Genomic DNA, 24,032 nt, shown 5'->3' on the forward strand with positions numbered 1-24,032 from the left:
TGTGCGTGTGCGTGGTTCAAATGAAGATCCTGATACAGGTTCAACCACAAATAGGCCAGACTAGGCGAAGCAATCTTTCAGAGTCTTTACTGACATTCCTTGTCTCTGGAGGCGCAAGTGGCCACGGTGGCAAGGAATGCATTCTACCACCTTCGGTTGGTAGCCCAGCTACGCCCCTATCTGGACAGGGATGACCCCGCCTCAGTTGTTCATGCTCTGGTAACTTCTAGGTTGGATTACTGTAATGCGCTCTACGTAGGGCTGCCCTTGAAGACAGTTTGGAAGCTTCAGCTAGTGCAAAATGCAGCAGCCAGACTGCTGACGAGGACCAGCCGGTCAGCGCATATAACACCTGTTCTGGCCCGTTTGCACTGGCTACCTATTTGCTTCCGAGCCAGATTCAAAGTGCTGGTTTTGACCTATAAAGCCTTACACGGCGTGGGACTGCAGTATCTTGTGGAACGCCTCTCCCGCTATGAACCGACCCGGTCACTTCGCTCAGCGTCTAAGGCCCTCCTCCGGGTACCAACCCATCGGGAAGCCCGGAGGACAGTTACTCGATCTAGGGCCTTTTCTGTAGTGGCCCCCGAATTGTGGAATAGCCTCCCCGAAGAAATACGCCTGGCGCCGACGCTCCTATCTTTTCGGCGCCAGGTTAAGACCTGGCTATGCTCCCAGGCATTTTAAAGCGTGTAATGTTACAATTTTAAATCTCTTTGTTTCAGTTTATTTATTGTGATATTTTGTATTTCTGTACTTTTAATCTTTTGTACACCGCCCAGAGAGCTATTCGCTATGGGCGGTTTAAAAATGAAATAAAATAAATAAATAAATAATAAATTAAGTTATACATACATAAGTCTTTCACCATACTAAACCCCCACACTCCTCTGTCCGAGTGCTCTGCTTTTTATCTAGATGGTTGCCCTTGTCAACCAGCTGTTGGCCTTGGTAAGCCTGGCAACCGCTCCAGTAGATTTTAACCTCTTTACTGCAGGTTTTTCTTTTTCTCTCCTGTCTCTCTTTCTGTGAGGAACACAGAAGATAGAGTGGTTCAACAGCCCCCACCTGTTTCTCACAGAAAGTAGAAACTTCTTTTTACATCATTATTTACATTTGCTTTTCATACACAGAGTATTTTGACATACGTTACATTATTACTTAAGTTGCTGGTTTGACACAATGTTGTTTTGTTTTGGTTTCACTTACAAATCATTTGTTATCTTTATTTGACATCATTTCTTTCAGAATGAATTCTGTTACATACACCAAGCATGTTCACCAGATTTAGATATTTTCATCCTCACAATATTTCCACAATAAATCCAAAGTTCCTGACTATATAGGCCCTTCTTTCACCCATTCTGTTTGATTTGCCTGTTCTGTTTCACTGTTAACATGTTGAATTATACCAACTGTGTATCTTTGAGGAGGTTGTCCTTTGTTAGCTCTTTCAGAGCGTCTTATACTGTCGCGCATGGTTTCTGTGTTAACATCTCTGTCTACACTTATTTCTGTACTTGTCCCTGGTGTTTCTGTGTCTTCAATGCTAAGTCTCTTAATGTTACGTTTTTCATAACCTTGTTCTTTTACAGCGTCTTTCAAAGGAATTTGCAATATCTCCCCTTCACTACGCCCTGGATGTCTCTGCTCCTCTTTTATCAATTGAGGTTTGTGTGCTTCACCTAGATCAATTGTTTGACTTTGTTTCCATGTTGGATCTGCAACTTTGATACTTCGACTGAGTATCACTTGTTTCAACTCAGGATTCCAGATCCTATAACAGGCATTTTGAAAACCAAGTACACATCCTTCCTTGGCTCTTGGAGCTATTTTGCCACGTCTTTTAATCTTGGGAATATGAACCCAACATTTGGCTCCAAAGCATTCAATGTGTTTTACTGTTGGCTTTCTCCCTGTTCGTTTTTCATAAGGAGACATTCCTGTCATCCTATGCAGTAGTCTATTCTGTATGTACACTGCATAAAGAATACATTCACCCCAAAATGTATTGTCTAAATCTGCATCTTCAAGCATGGCTCTCATGGAATCTTGCAAGGACCTGTTTCTCCTCTCTGCCACCCCGTTAGCAGATGGAGTAAATGGGGCAGTAAAATTCTGGACTATTCCCTTCTTTTCAAGAAATTCATGCAGCGCATGACTAGTGAACTCTCCCCCCTGATCTGATCGGATTTTCCATATAGTGACCCCATGTTGAGTCTCTATTTTCTTTATAAATAACCGTAATTTGTCTTCTGCCTCGCTTTTCCTTTTTAGCAAGTATACGTGAGTAAACCTTGTAAAATCATCCACTATCACCATGAAAAATCTCGCTCCTCCCTTTGAACATTGCAGGGGTCCAGATAAGTCAATATGAATTAGCTGATATGGCTCAGTGCAGAGCTTGGAAGTAACTCGTTATTTTTAACGAGTTACTTTTAATTCGTTACAATTTTAAATAACGAGTGGGTAATTCCATTACATTTGGCAAGTAACGGAACGAATAGTAATTTCCCTACTTTTCAGCTTCAACTTTAACGTTTCCACGTTAGGTTGGACGTTACTTGGGGGCGGGAACAAGGGGAAGTCAGCTCCTGGCTGTGATTGGTTAACACAAGATATGTGCCTCACACTGATTGGACCTCTGCGCAGACTGTCTCTTCCCTCGTGATCTGTGTTAGGAGGCACGATAGAAGAGATGAATAGGCAGGGGGAGCCTGCTAGCGTCTGACTCTGAGAGGAAAAAATGGACGCCGGAGGAAAAAGCCAGGGCAAGGAAGGCAGAATGGCGAAGAGCTGTGGAGGTGAGTGACGATGATTTGTGTGTGTGTGTGCCCCAGTGTGTGTGTTTTCGGCTGGAGTCTCTAGTTTTGGGGGGGGGGCTCTGGCTCTCTGGCTACCACCCCTTACTCTCTGGACTCTCCACTTCAATTTAAAAAAAAAAGTTTCTAGGTGGTCTAATTCCCGAAATATACACCAAAACATAAACCCCCCCTGCACAACTTTTTTTAAAACAGATCATGCTCTAGCTACAACTCCCATCAGCCCAATCCAGTGGCCATGCTGGCTGGGGCTGATGGGAGTTGTAGTTTAAAGTAACTTTTCAAAGCTCTGGCTGCAACCCCGCCCTTTCATGATTGTGAGTAAAGTGCAGACTTGTGTTTGTGTTGTAAATCTCTTTCCCTCCAACCCTATTTTTAAAGAAATTAGGCAGGGTTTATCACAGTTTTTATTATGTAGGAAACTAATACTCATTTTTTTAAAAAATGAATGAAGTTTATTTATTTATTTTTATTATTTTATTTATATCCCACCCTTCCTCCCAGTAGGAGCCCAGGGCAGCAAACAAAAGCACTAAAAACACTTTAAAAATCATAAAAACAGACTTTAAAATATATTAAAACAAAACATCTTTAAAAACATTTTTAAAAGCTTTAAAAACTTTTTTAAGAAAAAATTTAAAAACATATTAAAAAGCAATTTCAACACAGACGCAGACTGGGATAAGCTCTCAACTTAAAGGACTTGTTAAAAGAACAAGTTCCTTATCACTTGAGGCTGCAGTTTTCCCTGGTTGAGTAAGCCCCATTGAATACATTGGGACTTGCTTCTGAGTAAACAAACATAGGATTGCACTATAAATATCTTTACAGGTTATATAAATAAACATATTTGATAGTCATGCTTATATAAATATTTTCATAGAATCATAGAATAGTAGAGTTGGAAGGGGCCTATAAGGCCATCAAGTCCAACCCCCTGCTCAATGCAGGAATCCAAATCAAAGCATTCCCGACAGATGGCTGTCCAGCTGCCTCTTGAATGCCTCCAGTGTCGGAGATCCCACTACCTCTCTAGTAATTAGTTCCATTGTTGTATGGCTCTAACAGTTAGGAAGCTTTTCCTGATGTCCAGTCGAAATCTGGCTTCTTGCAACTTGAGCCCATTATTCTGTGTCCTGCACTCTGGGATCATTGAGAAGAGATCCCGGCCCTCCTCTGTGTAGCAACCTTTCAAATACTTGAAGAGTGCTATCATATCTCCCCTCAGTCTTCTCTTCTCCAGGTTAAATATGCCCAGTTCCTTCAGTCTCTCCTCATAGGGCGTTGTTTCCAGTCCCCTGATCATCGGCCACACAGGGCCTTCTCTCAATCCCGCCAACAAAAACAGCCAGATTGGCGGGTACTAGAGAGAGGGCATTCTCAGTGGCGGCCCCCACTCTTTGGAACTCCCTCCCACAAGATCTCCGCCACGCCTCTTTCTTAAATGTGTTTTGGAAAGCCTTAAAGACCTGGCTCTTTCAGCAGGCCTTTGGGGTATCCGGGGAGGATTAATTGTTATAATTGTAATGCCTCCTGCCCAGTTTTAATATTGTTGCTGCAGATGTATTGTTTTTATATTGTATTATTGTATTTTATCAATTGTATTTTAACAATTTTGTAAGTCGCCTAGAGTGGCCATCGGCCAGATAGGCGATGAAGAAATTAAATTTATTATTATATATTTATTATATTGTTGCCCTCTTTTGAACCTGTTCCAGTTTGTCTGCATCCTTCTTGAAGTGCAGAGACCAGAACTGGACACAGCACTCAAGATGAGGCCTAACCAGTGCTGAATAGAGGGGAACTAATACTTCACATGATTTGGAAACTATACTTCTGTTAATGCAGCCTGATATAGCATTTGCCTTTTTTGCAGCCACATCACACTGTTGGCTCATATTCAGCTTGTGATCAACAACAATTCCAAGATCCTTCTTGCATGTCGTACTGCTGAGCCAAGTATCCCCCATCTTATAACTGTGCATTTGGTTTCTTTTTCCTAAGTGTAGAACTTTTACTTCCACCCAGTTTTGTCATGCTGTGGCCCTATAAGTATCCAATTGCATACTATGGTTGTACAATACTTCCTTTACATTTTAAGTATGCCTTGGGGTAGTCATGGTTCTCCATTGTTTTCATCCTGAGGGGCAGATAGGCTGAGAAATGGTGAGTAGCCCATGGTCACCCACTACACTTTATAGCTTATTTTCATTTTGAAAAATTAATTAGAACAATTTACATGCAGGCAAAATTTATTAAGCGGATTCACACAATATGCGTAAAGCACATCCAACTCGCATTTAAAGCGCATGACTTCCCCTAAAGAATTCTGGGAAGTGTCATTTCCCCCTCACAGTTATAGTTCTCACCAGTCTTAACAAACTGCAGTTCCCATGATTCTGTGGTGGGATTCATGTGCTTCAAATGGGTGTTGAATGTGCTTTAAAGGAATGGTGTGGATCTGTCCTAGGTATGATGTTCATTCAAGAGTGAATTGAAAAGAACAATTTTAAAAGATACTTCTTACTCTTACTCATTTTTCAGACCTCTTTCTGAAGTAAAGGGTCAAATCTGTAAAAACATTTGGAGCAGCCACATTAAAAGATAAGGGCAGGGTATTCCAGGCAGGGGGTTGCCAACCCTGCTTGGATATGGATGTCTTTGCAGAAGAACCCTAGTCAAGGTTTACCAACAGCACAGTCCAAACTATATCTACTTAGAAGTCAGTCCTGTTGAGTTCTATGGGGCTTAATCCCTTAGTAAGTGTGTTTAGAATTGCAGCCTCCAGGAGCCTCCATCTTTACTCCCCAAAGCTCCCATCTAACATCTTCACAACACTAGGCTCCTTTGTCTCTGCTGTGGCCTTCTGGTGACTGCCCTAGCCTGAAGGCACTTAACCCTTCTTGCTGAAAGCAAGTAGGCTAGATTAAATGTTCCCTACCCAGGCTCATATATATAAAATATAAACGGCATTTTGTCAGAAGTATTTTTGTCTACATTTTATATCTCATCCTTGGTTTTCCAAGCTTGGCATGGAATGCTTCTCATACAGAATTAATTTGAAATGCTGCATATTTATTATCATAATCATCATATTCAAAATAAAAAATATATGTACCGCCTTCAAGTTGATTCCAACTTATGGTGACCCTATGAATAGGGTTTTCATGAGGCTGAGAGGCAGTGACTGGCCCAAGGTCACTCAGTGAGCTTCATGGCTATGTGGGGATTTGAACCCTAGTCTCATTTTGTTCTTACAACAACCCTGTGAGATAGTAGGTTAGACTGGCCCAGGCAGGGTTATTCAGTGAGCAAATAGGATCTCTTTTAATTGTGCTATCGACCTGCTTACTTCCACTCTGACTGGGGGATCTTGCAGCATGGGGAAGAGATGGGGGCACATCACAGCTGAAGTTCACCCATATAGGAGCATTATCTCTTGTTTATTACAGAGACGCCTGTTGCAGGTTTTGCTGCTGAGAGCAGCAGTCAGTTAGTGCGGCCACTTGAGTCACAGCTTGTTGATCCTGAGGAGGCAAAACTAGAAAGTGAGGTTCAGAAAGGAGGCCCTGTGCACGCGGAGGAGGAGGGCATGAAGCAGTGCCAGTTGCCCACAGCCACATCTGCAGAACAGCAAGTACCATGGTTTGGCTTTGAGAAAGCTTGTACATTTGTGAGCCAGAGTGGGAAAAATGTTGTTGTACGATGCAATTACTGCCTTCCAAGGATCAAAAATCTGAGATCAGCTGTTTCCCCCTCATCCAATGCGAAGAAACATTTTGAGGTAAGCCTTTGTCATGCTGGTCCTCAAAGAGTGTCCATTGTCTATTTATGTTTAAATTGTGAAGTTCCTCTTCCATTTTTTCTTGGATTCATGCTTTGTTCTTCTTCCTCAGAGGGCACACCCTGAGAAGCTGAGAGCAATTGAAGAAGCAATAAAGGCAAGGAGACGTGGCCTTCCTGAACCAATGCATGACACCCCTCCTCCCAAAATGCTGAAGCAGCAGCAGACAACCCTTGAGAGGTGGGGATCTGGCAGGGATCTGCTTCTTCTGGCAGCCTGCGTACACCCTCGCTTCAAACTAGATCGGCTGGAATCGTGTCAGGCCACCACCCATACCAACAAGTAAGAATATTAGGGAAGCCCTTTGGGTGGATTACTCCAAGGGAAATGTTGTCTCAAGGGAGGCATCAGAGGGCTTAAGGTGGTAGGCAGGGGCTGGGCCTTTTCTTCCTGGGGCTCCTCATCACAACCTTGGGTTGCTGCAGGTAATCCTTAAGGGTCTGCTGTGCTGCCCCATGAGTGTGGTGACTTGGTCACCTTCCTACCTTCCATGTCATCATCCACAGGCTCAGGCTGGACCCTGAACCAGGGGACATGACAAGCATCAGGAAATGAAGAGCAGATGATGGTTTCCTAACATATATGTGTTAACATATCCTCTCTCTTTCTTAGATACACAATGGAAGCCTTGTTGAAAGCTGAAATAAAGATGGGTGTACTTAATGAGGACCGTGACCAGTCTTCAGATAAAGACCAGGAAGGAGATGACTTAGCAGATGACTTCTTTAACTTTCTGCCCCAGGGCAAGAAGTCAGCAGTGGACACTGCTGAGGAGGAACTGGTGAGGTACCTGAGGTCTCCCAGCAGGGAAGTGTCATCACTCCATGGCTTTCCACGTGTGCTGCGGTGTTCTTTGCGGCACAACACAGGCATGCCTTCAAGCGCCGCAGTAGAACGCCTGTTCAGTACTGGTGGCAACGTAACGACTGTAAAAAGACATTCCTTGTCTGACATGCTCTTTGAGCATCTTGTTCTTTTGAGACATAACAGAAACATATTATAAAAGCATTTCAAGTGTAAAATTTGATTTCAAGTGTTGGGGTATCATCTTTGCTTGGGGGGATGTGAGATTCTGTTATGCCGTTATGTTAATCTTATGGATAATTTTTTTTATTCTACTACCCCCTGTGTGTGTGTGTTTATTTTTAATATTGTTTTAGGCTTCTTAGATGTGCAGCAGCCAAGGCCAGCACCTTGTAGGAGTTTTTTTAAAAAAGTAACTGAAATGTAATTGTAGTGATTACTTTTGAGAAAAAGTAAAGCAATCAGTTACTTTCAGAGCAATTGTAACGGTAATTACTACTTTTTTGGGCCAAGTAACTGTAACTGTAATTTATTACTTTTTAAAAGTAATCTTCCAAGCTCTGGCTCAGTGGTTGTGCATTCAGCTCTCTTATTAATAGGTGCCACTGTTGTTTTCATCTTATAGCAAGCATCACAATCATATGCATATTCACAGCCTTTTAGTTTTAAGTCCTTGCTGTGTATTGGAGTGTTTTTAATCTTTTCAAAGTTGGCATGACCCAGTTTTCTATGCCATTCATGAATGCAATCTTCATGCACCTGTTTACTTAAGCTCACCCAAGCACATTCGGGTTCGTTGTGATTGTTTTGTATCACAAACATAGAATTCTGCAAACTTCCTGTCATACATATTTCATTGCCTCTTTTTATAATACATTTACCTCTTTCAAATATCACATTAAAACCAATTTCTGTTAATTTTCTAACTGAAAGCACGTTACATTGTAAATTAGGGACTAACAGAACATCAGTTAGAATAGTTTTAAGTTTACTTAGCCTCAGAGTTCCTTTAGCGATGACGTCCCGTTGCGATCCATCAGCTAAACAAATAAACTCTTTCACAGCCTTTGATGTGTGAAACAGGCTTGCTTCGGTAATTAGGCAATTTGACGCTCCACTGTCAATAAGCCATTTACAGTCATTTGTTTCATTCTTCTCTTTCGTTATAAGGTTCACACTCGGGTGTTTCCATCCATTATCTCTATTTTTCCATTTGTTTACACAGTTTCTTTGTATGTGTCCTCGAGATCCACAAAAATAGCATGTTTTAAGTTCATGTCTTTCTCTGGAGTTAAATTGTTTCCTTGTGATGGCTTCTTTAGTCTCAGTCTTTTTGTATTCTTGTCTCCTGTTCCATTCCTGCTGCAGTTTCTGTTCGATGAAATCCAAATTTAAACTGCCATCTGGTAATCCTTCCATGGCTGTCACTAAATTATCCCATTTCTCACTGAGTGATGATAACACAATATATGATTTTTGCAGGTTACTGTGTTCAACACCTCGGTCCTGTAACTCGGCGAACACACATCGAAACTCAGCAAGATGCTCTGTCATGTTTCCATCGTCTGTGAAACGAAGTTTATACAACTGTCTGGTTAAACACAGCCTGCTCCCCGCTGTTTGCTGAATGTGAGCCGCTTTTAGAGTTTCCCAGATTTGATGTGCAGTCGGCTCATCCCTCACATGCAACAGCTGATTATCAGACAGTCCCAACTACTTCATATAAATCCTCTCTGACTAGTACCGCTTTCATCCTCAATTTCCAACTGCTATAATTCACTTCAGTCAGTCTTTCCATCGGCATCCCGGCTGACAGGTTTATCGCCATTCTGTCTCTGCTTTCGCTTCCAGCTGTACCTTCCGATGCCTCGACTCACCCTGCTTCTCGGCTCCGCTGTCACGGGTCAGAACCAGCTCCAGAACCTCAAAGTAAACCGGATCCTGGGCCCATAACCCTTGTTGCGAGTGTGTGTGCGTGTGCGTGGTTCAAATGAAGATCCTGATACAGGTTCAACCGCAAATAGGCCAGACTAGGCGAAGCAATCTTTCAGAGTCTTTACTGACATTAAGTTATACATACATAAGTCTTTCACCATACTAAACCCCCACACTCCTCTGTCCGAGTGCTCTGCTTTTTATCTAGATGGTTGCCCTTGTCAACCAGCTGTTGGCCTTGGTAAGCCTGGCAACCGCTCCAGTAGATTTTAACCCCTTTACTGCAGGTTTTTCTTTTTCTCTCCTGTCTCTCTTTCTGTGAGGAACACAGAAGATAGAGTGGTTCAACATATATATATATATATCTTATTTATGTATTTATTATTTGATTTATATCCTGCCCTTCCTCCCAGCAGGAGCCCAGGGCGGCAAACAGAAACACTAAAAACACATCAAAACATCATAAAAACAGACCTTAAAATACACCAAAACAAAACAACTTTAAAAACATTTTTTTAAAGCTTTAAAAACATCTTTAAAAAAGGGATAAAAAACATACTGTTTTGTTTTGTGGTTTTTTAAAAAAACATATTAAAAAGCAATTCCAACACACACACAGACTGGGATAGGTCTCAACTTAAAAGGCTTGTTGAAAGAGAAAAGTCTTCAAAAGATAACAGAGATGGTTCCTGCCTAATATTTAAGGGGAGGGAATTCCACAGGGTAGGTGCCACCACACTAAAGGTCCATTTCCTATGTTGTACAGAACGGACCTCCTGATAAGATGGTATCTGCAGGAGGCCCTCACCTGCAGAGCGCAGTGATCGACTGGGTATATAAGGGGTAAGACAGTCTTTCAGGTATCCTGGTCCTGAGCTGCATAGGGCTTTGTACACCAAAACTAGAACCTTGAACTTGGCCCGGTAGCAAATGGGCAGCCAGTGCAATTTTTTCAGCAGCGGGGTAACATGTTGGCGATACCCTGCCCCAGTGAGCAGTCTCGCTGCCACATTTTGCACCAGTTGCAGCTGCTGGACCAACCTCAAGGGTAGCCCCATTACAGTAATCCAGCCTAGAGGTTAGCAGTGCGTTGACAACAGTGGTCAGGCTATCCTGGTCCAGAAACAGCTGCAGCTGTCTTACCAGTCGAAGCTCGGAAAAGGCACTCCTAGCCACTGAGGTCACCTGGGCCTCTAATGACAAAGATGGATCCAGGAGTACCCCCAGACTACGGACCTGCTCTTTCAGAGGGAGTACGACCCCATCCAAAGCAGGCAACTGACCAATTATCTGAACTCGGGAACCACCAACCCAAAGTGCCTCCGTCTTGCTAGGATTCGGACTCAGTTTATTGGTCCTCATCCAGCCCATCACCAAGTCCAGGGCTTGCACGGCCTCTCCCGATTCAGATGTTACAGAGAAATAGAGCTGGGTATCGTCAGCATACTGCTGACACCTCACCCCAAAGCTCCAGATGACTGCTCCCAAGGGCTGTATATATATATATATATATATATATATATATATATATATATATACAGAATCATAGTGTAGTAGAGTTGGAAGGGGCCCATAAGGCCATCAAGTCCAACCCCCTGTTCAATGCAGGAATCCAAATTAAAGCATCCTGACAGGTGCCTGTCCAGCTGCCTCTTGAAGGCCTCCAGTGTCGGAGAGCCCACCACCTCCTGAGGTCAGTGGTTACATTGTCATACGGCTCTAACGGTTAGGAAGTTTTTCCTGATGTTCAGCCAATATATATAGGAGCAGATGGCCATTATTTTACTTGCTGGATTAATGGGTCAGAAGCAAGACGATGAACAATCTATTGGCCACGTCTTGCCTTCATACTGTTGCACGAGTGCTGTTTCAACAGAGTAAGGATGGGATAGACATCCTTTTCCATTAAAATTAAATAGATAACCTGCGACAGAAGGCAGAATGAAAGGGCATCAAGAGGGATCCATTCACAAGGGAGCCATGTGGCTTGGGACAACCTCCCACCAATGCTCACTGAACATTAGGCAGCATATAATTACCCTAAATAAATAAACCACAGAAGAGACCTAGCCCAGCCTTGGGCCGGACGCCCCTTGCATTGGCTTGACGGCAGCAACGCTGTCTGTTTCTTTTGTCCTCCGTTACCAAGTGGTGGCTGCATTCTCTGCCCAGCCTCGAGAGGTGCTGGCCCCACATTGACAGCCAGGTCTCCTCAGTTGTCCTCGCCTCTCTTGCCTTTCAAAGCTGGGGCAGGAAGTGGGAAGCTTAAGTGATTGTTTTGGTTGGGTTTGTGGGTTTTCCATTAAATGAGGTCTCTGACACGCATCTGTGAAAGGCAATCCCCCAGGCACCTGGTTGGCCACTGTGAGAACAGGATGCTGGACTAGATGGGCCACTGGCCTGATCCAGCAGGCTCTTCTTATGTTCTTATGTTCTTAAGAGCAGCCGGTTCCCTGGGAATAGAGCCCAGCTCTTCTGGGCAACAAAATGACTCACAGCCATGAGGGGGCTGACTGCAAAACAGAGAGGAGGAGGAGGAAGAGGAGAGGAAGAAGAAATAATTGCCACCCTTGGTTGGGTTACATTAACAGGCACATTGCAAGCGTGCATGTCACAGGACACAAGACTTGCTGATGTCAGCAGCAGCACTTCAGGGCTCTGCTCAAGACCTGTGTCTGGGGGTGCCAGATCTCAGCAGTCACAGACTGTGATGCTCAAGTGCAGGAGCATGGGGTTGCCTGCCAGATTAGGAGAGAGGGGGAGTGTACAACCTAGTGGCTCCTGGTGCAAAATGGCACTATTTCATTTTTTTCCCCAAACAGAATAACTTAAAGAAAAGCAATTAAGTTTTCCCCTCTCCCCACCTCCAGGGAACAGAAATGTTATTTCCGATCAAGGCTATTCAAGGGGCAATTAAGGGGTAATTCATCCCACAAACCCACAGAGGCACCAAACAGGAAGCAGTAAAACAGGCAGGACTTATGAACAGGGGACTTTAAATTAAAGTTGGAAAGGGCTTTGCTCAAATTGACTCACAAGTGAGTAAATACTATAGAGGATCTTGACCACGGGATGAGAGATTGCTGGATAATATAGTGCTATATTAACAGAGGTGCAACCTCACCTGACTACAAAAGAGAAAAGTGCCTCCACAGCACTTAAGGGCTCTAGCATGGAAGCAGCTCATCATTATATTGTTATGAGCATGGGGGTTGGGATGGATGATTCCTGTGGGTCCCCTTCCCAGCCTCTGATTTGGAATCCTATGCCTTGGGGGCTGGCTCTGCTAGCCAGGTGAATCTCCTTTGTTAACCAAATAGATTGGCCAAGTAAGATTGAAGGGGCCAGGAAGACCCTTTTGTCATTGAAACTCTTCGGGAGATCATCCCCCCCCCTCCTGGAGCCCAGCAGAGGCTTGTAGTTTGGATGGGTCTAGAGAACTGCTGGGAACTGGAAGGCAGGCAGAGAGACCGGCTCTCTGCACCATGGCCTTTGGGGTGCCTCCTGCAACCCAGATGGAAAAGCTGGATATTAGACTGCTGATACCTTGAACCCCTCCATTCTGAAGCTCAGGTTGGAATCTGTAAATAAATAAACCATATTTCATAAAGACACCGCAGTCTCCGCTGATCTTCTTCCCAAAGGAAACCAAACCCTGGAGGAGCGCAGGGACCCCAGAAATCTCACCGCTCGGAGATTGGGGGAGGCGCGCGACAATATTGTGTTTCTAATGTGCCAGATCCTTGATTTCACCAGGCATCCGCATACCAGAGTTTGTTCCCATTTTACAGCTAGAGGACTGAGGCAGAGAGGTAATAATTACCTGTCCACGTGCATGATGGATGCATTTCCAAGCCCTGCCGTCTGTCCCCAGGACCACCCTGGCTTTCCCAAAAGCCCCCAGCAGAGCAGCAACTCTGGCGCTAGCCTGGCCCCTCCAGCTCCAACCGCCCCGCTGCACATTGCCCTGCCTCCTTTAGTCACTCTGGCTGGCATTCTTCCCTCACAGGTGGTTTGGGGCCTGCTGTGTTGCTCTTTTGAGGTCATGCCAGGCCAGAGAAGGTGGGTCAGCTGGCAAATGCACAGAGCAGCTGCCTCTCAACGGGGCTGCACAGACAGGACTGCAGGCGAAGCCTGTGGCCTCTTTCCCATAAACTCCTGGAACCCCACCAGGCTTCCATGGCAAGGAGAGGAAATCTCAGTGGGGCGGGAGAGAAAGAGGCCTTCCAACAACAAACTCTGCAATGGTAGAAAAAGGAGGGGAAAGGGGTCTCAAAGCCCTCCCAGATAAAGAACCAAAATCGCCATAGGGCAGCTGCGCAGCCCAAATGCCAATGTTTGCAGACAGCAGCTCTTTGCATATATATTTTTAAATGCATTGGGGGAATGCTTTTCTGCACAGCTGGGAATTCTGCTAAGGTAGCAAATTGTGGTTGTTAGCAAAGGAAGGGAAAAGGGAGGAGGCGAGGCTGGCAAGGGAGGAGAGGAATTCTAGAGTAGAATTTCAAACACGTTAGCAGAAAACCCCAATACAGTCAACTGGCTGCCTGCCGGCTGTGGAGGGCCGCAGCTGAAGGCTCTGTGCTGGAGCCCTGCACTACACAGGGTCGCCTCCTGGCTCTGGGTGGGCTGATTTAGTGGGTTAGTTCCTTGTCTTCTCCTCCATGCACAGCTGGCTGGGGCTGATGGGAGTTGTAGTCCAGAACATCTAGAGGACATCCCTTTGGGGAAGGCTGCTCTAGAGCCTAACCCAGTTGCCGAAGCGAGAACACACTGCTTCCAACTCAGAGAACAGACAAAGAACAAGGTGGTACCATCAGGAGCCCACACACGCGACCTCTGGGTCCACTGTGGCCTCTTCCAGGACCAACCTCAGAAAGCAAAGATTCAGCAGGGGAAATTGGAGCCTGGTCCCTCCTGTGATTCTCATGCGTTTTGTTTCATCCACCATACTAGATGTGATCTGTTTCAGGAATGGAGGAGGCATGACCCTGAGCAGCACACCTGTCGGGTCCAGGATGAGACTGAGGGACCAGACCAGTGGGTGAAAGCAATTCAGTTTTTATTAGAGTGACATCCACACAAACGCTGCGCCTTCTCATAAAGCGTCACTGACTTACAGATCCTGCGACATGGAAAGATAGTTGACAGAGCGAAGTGCACTTTCCCGCCCAACTCTTAAGTAGGACCCAAACGGGCGCGAAGCCTTTCACTCCGCCTCAATCCACCCTCCGGGGCCACCTGTCTCCCCCTCCCCCTTTCTTGTCTCTTCATTCGTCGTCGAGTACGCGGTGAGGGGGGAAGCGCCGGCCCCTCCCCTTCTGAAGATTCCGACTCCGGTATGGGCGTAAGGGGAGGTCCTGGCGGAGGGGGAGGCGTGTGAACTTTCAAGGTTGGCTCTGAGACTCTGGCGCTCCCAGGATCTCCGTTGCTGGGCAACCCTATCTCTGGACATTCCTCTCCTTCTCCTTCGCTCAAGTCTGACAGGGGGCTCCCCTCCCCCTCGTCTTCTGACTCTAAATCCACGGGACCCCAATTCCGTGTCCCAACATCATCCCCTCTTCCAGGCTGAGCCCCCCCCCTCTACCTGGCTTGGGACGGTGGGGAAATAACTCATGAAACCGTTTCACTAACTCTGGAGCGTGCACATCAACTTCATTTTCCCAACTCCTATCTGCAGACCCGTACCCTTTCCAATGGATCAAATACTGCAATTTCTTGCGTCTTATTCGGGAGTCCAAGATGTCCTCAACTTCGAACTCCATCTGCTCATTTACCCTGATCGGAGCCCCTGGAGGTTCCACTGGCCGCAACTCACTGGGGGGGGCTGCTTTGGTGAGCAGAGATCGATGAAACACAGGGTGTACTTTGAATGAATCGGGTAACTTCAGCCGGTACGCCACCGGATTAATTTGAGTCTCTATTTCAAAAGGCCCCACCCTCTTATCTTGCAGTTTTCTGCATTTGCCTAGCATGGGGAGGAAACGAGTGGACAACCATACCTGGTCTCCTGCTTGAAGGGGGGGGGCTTCTCTCCGGTGTAAATTGGCAGCTCGCTTGTACTCCGTTTTGGCTTCGTCCAGTTGTTGTTTCAGGGTCTGTTGGATGGCTTGTAACTCCTGTAGAAATTCTTCAGCGGCGGGCACCAACACTCCCTCCGAACTGCTAGGAAAGGCTTTAGGATGAAATCCATAATTTGCGAAGAACGGGGTTTGCTGAGTGCTGGAGTGTAAGGCGTTGTTGTAGGCAAACTCTGCAAAATGCAAATACGAAGTCCAGTCAGTTTGTTGATAAGAAACGTAACAGCGTAAATATTTCTCCAAAACGGCATTCAAGCGTTCCGTCTGACCGTCTGTCTGGGGGTGATGGGCAGACGAGAGTTTTAACTCCGTCTGCAGCTGCTTCCAGAGCACCCTCCAAAACTTAGCCGTAAACTGAGTCCCTCGGTCCGAGACCACACTGTTGGGCAATCCATGCAACCGGTAAATCTCCTTGATGAATAATTTGGCCATTTCTTTCGCTTCTAAGGGCCCCGGGCAAGGGAGAAAATGTGCCATCTTGGTAAGTAGATCTACCACAACTAGAACGGCAGTCATATCTTGTGACTTTGGTAGATCAGTTATAAAGTCCAAGGAAAGGTCCTTCCAAGGCTCACTGGGGACCTTTAACGGTTGTAACAGCCCTGCCGGTTTTCCCGTTTGATGTTTAGCTCGCATACAAACTGAACAGGATTTCACATAGTCCTCAACGTCCCGGCGCATCTTCGGCCACCAAAAGTCTTTAGCTATATTCTGAATGGTTTTGTAAATCCCGAAGTGTCCTGCAGTGACAGAGTCATGGCACTGGCGTAGAATTTTGAGTCTTAAGTCTCCCTCTGGCACGACCCTGGCCATTTTAAACCACAACAACCCATCTCGCCAGTAGAAATTCACCTCTGAGCCTGGATCCTGCCCTGCCTCGTGAATGTACTGCTGCATGCCCGTCCCTTCCCGTTGCGCTCTTTTGAGCTCTTCCTCCCATGAAGGTTGGCATGATCCTAGTGTTAATTTCTCCGGCGGGATCACGTACTGTGGCTGGTCCTGGGGCTCACTCTCCTTAAATTGCGGCTGCCTGGACAAGGCGTCGGCTCTCTGATTCTTGGCTTGGGCGTGATACGTAATCCTGAAGTTGAACCGGGCGAAGAACTGGGACCATCTGATCTGCCTCTGGTTCAGCTTCCTGGCTGTTTGCAGACTTTCCAGGTTCTTGTGGTCGGAACGCACTTCAATTTGATGGGAGGCTCCCTCCAAATACTGCCTCCAGTTCTCAAAAGAGTCCTTAATGGCCAGTAACTCCTTCTCCCAGACCATGTAGTTCTTCTCTGCAGGCTTTAACTTCCTAGAGAAGTATGCGCAGGGGTACAACTCCTTTCCCTCGGGATCTCCTTGTAGCAACCCCCCCCCGATGGCAAAGTCCAAGGCATCAGCTTCCACTATGAAGGGACGGTTTGGATCAGCGAAGCGCAAAATGGGTTCGGTAGCGAATTTCTCTTTTAACTCCTCAAAAGCCTTCGTAGCGTGCTCTGTCCATTGGAACTTTTTCTTTCCCCTTAAACAGTCGGTCAGGGGAGCCGTTAGTTTGGAAAACCCCGGGATGAATTTCCTGTAGAAGTTAGCAAACCCTAGAAACCGTTGCACATCCTTTTTCGTGACGGGTTGCCCCCAGTCCTTTATGCAACTCACTTTCCCTGGGTCCATCTCCACTCCTCCCGCTGAGATTCGATACCCCAGGAAGTCCAAAGACTCGAGGTCAAACCCACATTTCTCCAACTTAGCATACAGGTGTTTTTCTCTCAGTCTCTTTAACACGGTTCTTATGTGTCGGTCGTGATCCTCTTGATTCTCTGAAAACACCAGGATATCATCTAAGTAACAGATTACATACGTGTCCAGTAAGTCTCTAAATACATCGTTCATGAATTTTTGAAAAATTCCTGGACTTCCCGAAAGCCCAAACAGCATGACAAGGTATTCAAATTGACCGTAACACGTGACGAACCCCATTTTCCATTCATGTCCCTCCTTCATTCTGATTAGATTGTAGGCTCCCCGCAAGTCCAACTTCGTGAAAATCTTGGCTGAACGTAGCCGATCTAGCAACTCTGAGATTAAAGGCAGTGGGTAGCTGTTAGGGGTGGTGATCTGATTCAGTGCGCGGTAATCATTACATGGCCTGAGCTCCCCCCCCTTCTTCTTCACGAACAACAAAGGCGCCCCGGCCGGAGACTGTGACGGGCGAATAAATCCTCGCTTCAGGTTCTTTTCCAAGAACTCTTTCAGAGCCACCCTTTCAGTCTCTGTGAGCGAGTAAATCCTTCCTGCCTGTATGCTGGCCCCTGGCACAAGATCGATCGTACAGTCGTAAGGACGGTGGGGGGGTAAGGTTTCCGTTTCCTTTTTGTCAAACACATCTTTGAATTCCTCATACTTCGGAGGGAGCATCGCTGGCGTGCCCTCTTGTATGGCTCCCGCTAAGGTGTTCTTGATTCCTTCTGGTTGGCAGTTCTCCTGACAGTACTGAGATGTGAACCACACCACCGCCTCCTTCCAACTTATTTTAGGCTCGTGCATGGCGAGCCAGGGCATCCCCAGAATCACCTCAAAGCTTGAAAGATCTGACACGTACAGTGAGATGAGCTCTTCATGCCCGGGAATTTGAAGCTTCAATTCCTCCGTGGCTTGCGTTACCCCCCCTGACTTCAGGGGTCTCCCGTCAATGGTCTCCATGGAAAGGGGGGTGTCCAGTGTCCAGCTAGAGATGCCATAACGCTTGGCCAGCTTTGCATCGATGAAGTTGGTGGAGGCTCCACTGTCGATTAAGGCAGTAGAGTTGAACTTCACTCCTCTGGCAGTTGTAATCCGCACAGGTAGAACCAGCACTCCTTTGCAGGGAGGCTGGGTCATCGGGGGGCCTTTGTACAACGCTGCCCCCAGTCCACCGGCCTTCACGTGGACTGGGTGTTCTAGTTTTCCGACGGCTCCGTCTTCCCCTTCTTTAGCCCACAATCTCGGGCCATATGACCCGGTTTGGAACAATAGAAACATAAGCGTTCTCGGCGTCATCTCTCTTTCTCTTCTTCCGAGAGCCTTGGTCTGGCCCCCCCCTGCCCTTCGGTCACGCTACCCGTCGTTCCCGAAGTGGAGGGATTCTTGCTGCGAGGCGCTGAGGTGGAGTATCTAGGGGCCTCCTGTCTCTTCTCCAGGCGTCTCCCCTCCAGTCGGTGATCGATCTGCAGGCACAGCCGAATAAGTTCTGGCAGGTCGGTGGGGGGGGGGTCCTGGCCAGTTCATCCAGGATCTCCACGTTCAGTCCACTCCGGTACATGAACATCAGGGCTGCCTCATTATAGCCAGTCTCTTGGGATAAAATTTTAAACGCATTAGTATACTCGGAAACAGTTCCTTTTTCTTGTTTCAGGGCGCCTAGCTGCCGCGCTACAGTTTCTGCTCTTTGCGGGTCTTGAAACATCTCGGTCATTTCTTGTATGAATCCTCTGTACCTTCCTAGGAGAGCATCCTTTCTCACCAGATACAGAGTCACCCACTTTGCAGCTTCTCCCTCCAGGAGGCTGATCACGAATGCCACTTTAGCCCCATCACCCGGAAATTCTGCATTCCTGACATCCAAGTATAGTTCACACTGAGCCACGAAGGTTGCCAACTGATCACTTTGTCCCGCATACTTTGGGGGTAATCCAATGGGCACCTTTACCGCAGCGGCTGGAGGGGCGGTTCGCATCCGATCGATCGTGGCTTTCAAGGCCTGATTATCCGTTTTCAGCGCCTGGACTGCTGCCAGCAAGGATTGAACATCCGTCTGTAAATCAGCCACATTAGTCCTCAAGAGTCTCACTTCTTCCATCTCAGAAGTGGGATTTGTTCCTCCCTCCGCTCCCTTCGACATCTTGTCCTCGTCCCGTGGAGAGAGCGTTGAGAGCGATTTAGGTGGCTCTGTCAAGCTGTCGGGTCCAGGATGAGACTGAGGGACCAGACCAGTGGGTGAAAGCAATTCAGTTTTTATTAGAGTGACATCCACACAAACGCTGCGCCTTCTCATAAAGCGTCACTGACTTACAGATCCTGCGACATGGAAAGATAGTTGACAGAGCGAAGTGCACTTTCCCGCCCAACTCTTAAGTAGGACCCAAACGGGCGCGAAGCCTTTCACTCCGCCTCAATCCACCCTCCGGGGCCACCTGTCTCCCCCTCCCCCTTTCTTGTCTCTTCATTCGTCGTCGAGTACGCGGTGAGGGGGGAAGCGCCGGCCCCTCCCCTTCTGAAGATTCCAACTCCGGTATGGGCGCAAGGGGAGGTCCTGGCGGAGGGGGAGGCGTGTGAACTTTCAAGGTTGGCTCTGAGACTCTGGCGCTCCCAGGATCTCCGTTGCTGGGCAACCCTATCTCTGGACATTCCTCTCCTTCTCCTTCGCTCAAGTCTGACAGGGGGCTCCCCTCCCCCTCGTCTTCTGACTCTAAATCCACGGGACCCCAATTCCGCGTCCCGACAACCCCTAGCTTGGTCACGGCTGCACCCAAGTGCCTGACCCTCCCTATTGCAGATCAGATCAGCATGCTTCTGAAAACCAGTTGCCGGAAGCCTCAGGAGGGGAGAGTGTTCTTGCACTCGGGTCCTGCTTGCGGGCTTCCCCCAGGGACCTGGTTGGCCACTGTGAGAACAGGATGCCGGACTAGATGGGCCACTGGCCTGATCCAGCAGGCTCTTCTTATGTTCTTAAGTTGCAAGCTGGACGTGGGAGCATGAAATTGGACTTCGCACGCCCGGACCCCAACAGGAGGACAGCAATGGGAGGGTGAGTGGGGGGGAGGCAGAATGGAACTGGCAGCCGCTGTACTAGAGGATTCCTAGAGGCCTCTGCTGCTGTTCCTTGGAAGAGAGGCTGTCAGATCCTTTTGCGGATCAGCAAGTGGGCGTGGAGTGGAATGTTTGGGGCCAGGATGGAAAGGACGATGGCCCAAGGCAGAATGCCCCCTACCCCCAGCACTGCACAGACATGAATCCAAGCACACACATAAGGGAACAGGCCAGGCACGGCCTGAGGGAGCCGGGGGTGGTAGAGGAACCGAGGCAGGCAGGAACACTAACGAAGCGCAGATGTGCTCGGTCACTTTCCAGCTGCTGCCCCAGCAGAGTAGATGACTGGCTCAGGGACAGAGAGGGTCGCGCAAATGCCCCTTGGTCCCCAGCGCCTCCTGCCATTGGCTGTCTCAGTTTCCATCCCTTGGTCACGTTGAGTCATGTGCCTTCCTCTCCCGGAGGAGGGCAGAGCACAGAAAGCAAGCCGCAAGCCCAGGGAGACCCAGAAAGGGCAAACGCATCAATGTGCAGCTGGGCCCGAAGGAGCAGGCTGGGGCTGCAGCAGGGAAGGGGGGCTGCAGAGGCCAGCCTCTGCCTCTCCTCCAGCAGCATCATTTGCACACACACACACACCCCAGGCAAACCAGTTGTACAGGGCCACTGCAGGGGAGGATGGAGGTGCGACAGCATGAGGGAATTTGTGCACATCTATTGTGTGACACTGACGGGGGTGTTGTGCTAAATTTGTTAAGCAGAGAGTAACAGCCATCTGAAATGGGAGTGTGCCAGTGTATGTGCGTGTTTACCTAAGCAGCAGGCTTTTACCCTACATCAGGATCACTGAGACTTAAGACTTAGTAAAATAAGAAAAGCTACTTTATTTATAGAAATACTTAGTAGCTGGGAAAGGCATACCTAGTTCTAATTAAGTTGGAGGCCAATGCCCAGACTTGGGAGTTGCCCTCATGGCTCAGGAGAGACAGCAGAGACAAAGATGTCTCCTTTCTCCTTGGACAGTCGAAGAAGAAGACGAAGGAAGGAGGGGCAGGTCAGCTTCCCTGAGCACCTCAGTTTACAACAGAACGAAGGAAGTCAGGTAGAGAACAGCACAGGTAAAGGTAGGAAGCCTAGCCAGCCGGAGGACCCTCACTCTATCTCCCTTCTGGAACATAGACACAAGAACAAAACAGGAATTGCTCTTGCCCCACTTCCAACAGGGGGGAGGGGAAGAGGAGCCCATTTTGCACATAAAACGTGACAGCCCACCTCAGGAATTGTGCTGGATGTGGGAGGCCCTCCAGACAACTTCTGTACTGAGCAGCATTCATCCTCGCTGGCTTGCAGGGTGTTCATGCATCTTCCCATTTGTCATTCATTCATCCTACACTTTTGAGTGCACTTCCCTGTCACTTTCCTGACTGCAAAAAGTCTGTTGCTTCCCCCCTCCCCCCATGATTTGTTGCACCAGAGCACTCGGATCCATGGGAACTGAGGAAACCTAAATTTCCTGCTATGTGCTTGAATCCCTCCTGCAAAATGCAAACTGTCTGGACATGTCCTGGATATTTCAGTAAAGCAACACAGATTCTACACTCAGCAACACATGCACAGACACGCTGTACTTCACATGACTTGGTGAAAATGAACAGGAAGAGGTCACCTCCCTAGGCAAAGGGGCAATCCATTCGTAACTTGGCTGCTGTGGTGCTGATGAGGACCCAGCGTGGGGAGCTTTGGATGAGTTTGCATTGCAGCCAGGAAACAGCAGGGCTAATTGCTGCAAAGGCAAATAGTTTCCAAAGAAACTCACAGCAAGGAAACTATCCTTGGGAAGGGCTGGAGGCTGAAACGCTGGCCAGAGATTACTGCCCCCTTGCACAGGGCAAGAGGGAGCTTCCTTGCATTGAGTGGCCCCTCTGGCTTGGTCCATCCAGCTCAGTGCTGTTTACACAGAGAGGCCGCGGCTGCGCAGGGTTCCAGACCAGCTCTAGCTGAAGATGCTAGCGACTGGACCTGGGACCTTCTGCATGCAAAGCAGACGCTCTGACTGCTGAGCTGCAGCCTTCTTCTGTCAGCAGGGCAGCAGTCAGGGACACTGTGAGGGGAGCCCCGGGTGGTTTTGTGCTGGTCCCCAGATCTGTTCCCCTGCCCCTCCTTTTAATAAACTTTTTAAAAACTTTGCCGACTGGGTAGCTGAGTGTGTTGCAAGTGGCAACACTGATGAGACGGAGGCCCCAGGCACTCGCCATCTTAAGTTGCCCAGAACAGCCTTCCTCAACGTGGTGCCCTCCAGATGTTTTGGACTACAACTCCCTTCAGTCCCAACCCAGCAAATGTGTGTCGTGGCCCTATGCACTGAGCCCTTTATTATTATTGTTGTTGTTGTTGTTGTTGTTGTTGTTATTGTTATTGTTATTATCCCCCTTCCTGCCAGCAGGAGGAAGTCCCTTTTAAGTCCCGAGGGGCGCCCCTGCTTGCCGTGATGGCCCGTCAGTGAGGCAAAGCAGGATGACTGCCTCAGGCAACAGATTTCGGATGCAGAGACAAAAAGATCTAGCAGGCCCTCTAGGCTACTCTTCTGCCCCCCAAACCTTCCTAGGAACTGAGCAGGAGGGGCTCCTTGTGCACAGCTCTAGGGGGTGGGTGGGAGGTCCCCATTTGGGTTCTCCACCTCGGGCACCAAAATATTTCGCCCCAGCAGGCCTGCCAAGCAACTTCTCCTCAACCCAGCCTGGGCCAAGCCAGCAGGCCAGGGGAGAGCCCGGCTGTCCTTTACGCAAGCAGGCCTGGGAGAAAACAAGGGGCCCTTTCAGGCACTGCCAACAGAGAGGCTGGTGACACTTTTCATCTGCGTTATCAGTGGATGCCAAGTGACAGATACAAATGAAACGATAGAAAGGGGGAAATGGCTTCCTGGTGAACTGGAAAGGAACATGCCGCTCCCACCCCACCACCAGCAGGGGATGGGGCGGGGGAGCAGTGCCAGAACTTAGTTAACCCCCTGCGTCCTTGGCTGGCCACAAAGTTAACCTCTTGGTAGTCAGACCATGTTGCCCAGACAATCACCAGGAGATAAGATGGGGACCTTCTCCCTGCCAGGAGCCCCACCAGTGTCCTTTCCTTGCTGCTTTAGCAGAGTGCATTCTCTGCCAGCTGCAGCTTCTGGGCTGTCTTCAAGGGGTGACCCCACACAGAACACATGCAGTAGTCCAACAGTGAGGTTATGTGACAGCGTGGGTTACTGTGGCCAGGCCATCCCAGTCCAAGCACAGCCAGAGGTGGTTGAAGGTACTCTTGGCCACTGAGGCCACCTGCCTGAGCCTCTCGCGACAGCTTGGAATCAAGACGCACCTGCACGTTGGCACCTGTTCCTTCAGGGGGATTGCTACCCCATCCAGGGCAAGCCGCATTCCTGGACCCAAGAACCACTTACCCAACGGCACTTTTGTCTCTTCAGCTTCCGTTTCTTGGTCCTCATCCAGCCCATCGATGACTCCAGGCACTGATCCAGCACCTGCATATTCATATGGAATGGACAGGCAGAGATGGGCGTCATCAGCATACGGGCAACATTGTCCTTGAAATCACTGCCTGGCAGTTTCCCAGCAGTTTCATCTAGAGCCCAACGGTCAGCCCTCTGGCCTGAAGACAAGTGCTTCTCCTGTGCCCTGTGCCCTCTTGCCTTGTGGGAGCCCTGCACGGCTGGGCTGGTGAGGCAGTGTGGGAGGCACTCGGTGGCTCAGAGGAGGGCATCCCTGCAAGAGCCAGCTCTGA

At 48.1% G+C, this 24,032-nt stretch overlaps 1 protein-coding gene across 1 annotated transcript in view; it reads right to left on the minus strand.

Moving 5' to 3' along the window:
* The window catches only part of LOC133384575 (uncharacterized), a 51,620-nt gene that overhangs the window by 26,747 nt on the left and 841 nt on the right, over window positions 1–24,032 (minus strand). Inside the window, exon 2 of the mRNA XM_061626518.1 lies at window positions 23,692–23,772. The gene's annotated coding sequence lies outside the window, so the exon portion shown is untranslated. The remainder of the gene's footprint in view (window positions 1–23,691; window positions 23,773–24,032) is intronic.

The sequence above is a fragment of the Rhineura floridana genome, chromosome 4 (genome assembly GCF_030035675.1).
Source record: "Rhineura floridana isolate rRhiFlo1 chromosome 4, rRhiFlo1.hap2, whole genome shotgun sequence".
In the NCBI taxonomy this organism is placed as follows: Eukaryota; Metazoa; Chordata; class Lepidosauria; order Squamata; family Rhineuridae; genus Rhineura; species Rhineura floridana.